This window comes from Myotis brandtii, unplaced genomic scaffold (genome assembly GCF_000412655.1).
Source record: "Myotis brandtii unplaced genomic scaffold, ASM41265v1 scaffold13, whole genome shotgun sequence".
Lineage (NCBI taxonomy): Eukaryota > Metazoa > Chordata > Mammalia > Chiroptera > Vespertilionidae > Myotis > Myotis brandtii.
The window spans coordinates 3,813,073-3,814,536 of record NW_005354595.1 but is presented as its reverse complement, the minus strand read 5'-3'; the positions used below and the strand labels follow the sequence as shown (position 1 = coordinate 3,814,536).

Here is a 1,464-nt window from a genome sequence, read left to right as displayed (position 1 = left end):
GGGGGGAGGGGCTGGGGGCGGCTGCCTGGCCCCGCCCCCTGGTCGGCCTCCCAGTGGAATTCCTGGCAAAGGGGACAATTTGCATATTAGCCTTTTATTATATAGGAGGATAAACTGGCGAATGTGTTTCCCCAAGTTCTAGCAAATGATCAAACTCATGAAGGAAGTTGTAGGAACTCTAGTTTATAGCCAGTCAGCTGAAGTACCAGTAACAAGCTGGCACTTGCAACTGGCATCTGAAGTTCGGGCAGTCTTGTGGGACTGAGCCCTTAGCTTGTGGGATCGGATGCTATCTCAAAGGTAGATAGTGTCAGAATTTAGTTGAACTGTAGGGCATCTAGTTGATGTCTGTAGATAATGGAAGAAAGCCCAGTGTAGGGGGGGAAATCCCACACATTTGGTGACTGGAAGTATTCAGAGTAATAACTGAGTAGTGAGTATAATAGGAGATACAATAGAGGTTCTCCTATCCCACTGACGAGGAACCGGAAGCCCATTCACCGATTCCACCAACATTTGTGTGTCTTATGTGCCAGGCGTGTTTCTATATCCGTTAACAAAACAAGATCCCTGCCTTCCTGCGGTTTCAGTCTGGGGTTTAGAAAAGGGAGGTGAGGGGGGGCAATGGGGGGATATGGACACATATGTAATACCTTAATAAAAAAGAAAAAGAAAAGGGAGGTGAAAAACATACGATGATAAATGCTACAGGGAAAAAAAAACTGAGCAGGTTCATGGAGCTAGGCAAGTTGCGGCTTTAGGTCGGGTAGCTAAGGTAGATCTCACCAAGAAGGTGACACGTGAGCAGTGATTCAAAGGAGGCGAGAGAGCGAGCCACCCAGGTGTCTGGGGAGAGAGGACTCGGGGCGGGAACAGCGGGTGCAAAGGCAGCCGGAAGCAGGTGCCTAACATCCACCATCACCACCATCCAGACCTAGCGGGAGAGAGGCGTGGTGAGAGGCAGGAGCTCAGGGCCGAGTTTTAACATCTTTTTTACTCTGGGTGAGATGAGGAACCACTGGACAGTTCTGCCCAAAGGAGTGAAAGAGCTTGACCTCCCGTTACCGGCCCTTTTCTTTAGGCTCCGGGTCCGCACAGGCTGGCTGGCGCTGGTCTGTGCTCTCAAGATTAAAGCACCAGTCACCCCCACAAGGGCTCAGCCACACAGCAAGCGTCCGGTAAGCGCCGGGCTCATTTCCGTGGTAACCACGATCCTTTCACTTAAGCCCGGCCCCGACCTACCGCCCTCTAGTTCCCCAGCTGCAGAGCTTGGAATCCACCGAGCCGGGTCTCCACGTTGCGCTCCCGGTTACGCCAACGGGTTGCGCAATTCGAGCCGCCGGGCGGAGCCTGGACGTAGGCGGAGCGGCGGCGAGCGGGAGAACGCCCAGGTTGCAGATGCTACGAGGCAGCCCTGAAGCCCACGACACACAAGCACTGCGCCTGCGTACGCCGCGGGCTTCC

The 1,464-nt window shown here is 53.8% G+C and overlaps 1 protein-coding gene across 3 annotated transcripts in view; it reads right to left on the bottom strand.

The window, feature by feature from the left end:
* Window positions 1-1,457, bottom strand: part of LOC102241193 (U3 small nucleolar RNA-associated protein 14 homolog A-like) — a 70,619-nt gene extending 69,162 nt beyond the window's left edge. For 2 of the 3 annotated variants that reach the window (XM_014534428.1, XM_005859791.2), the window contains exon 1: window positions 1,243-1,452. The gene's annotated coding sequence lies outside the window, so the exon portion shown is untranslated. Of the gene's footprint in view, window positions 1-1,242 lie in introns of all 3 variants that reach the window. The other variant, XR_001360838.1, reaches the window with a different exon arrangement.
* Window positions 1,458-1,464: the final 7 nt, after the last annotated feature.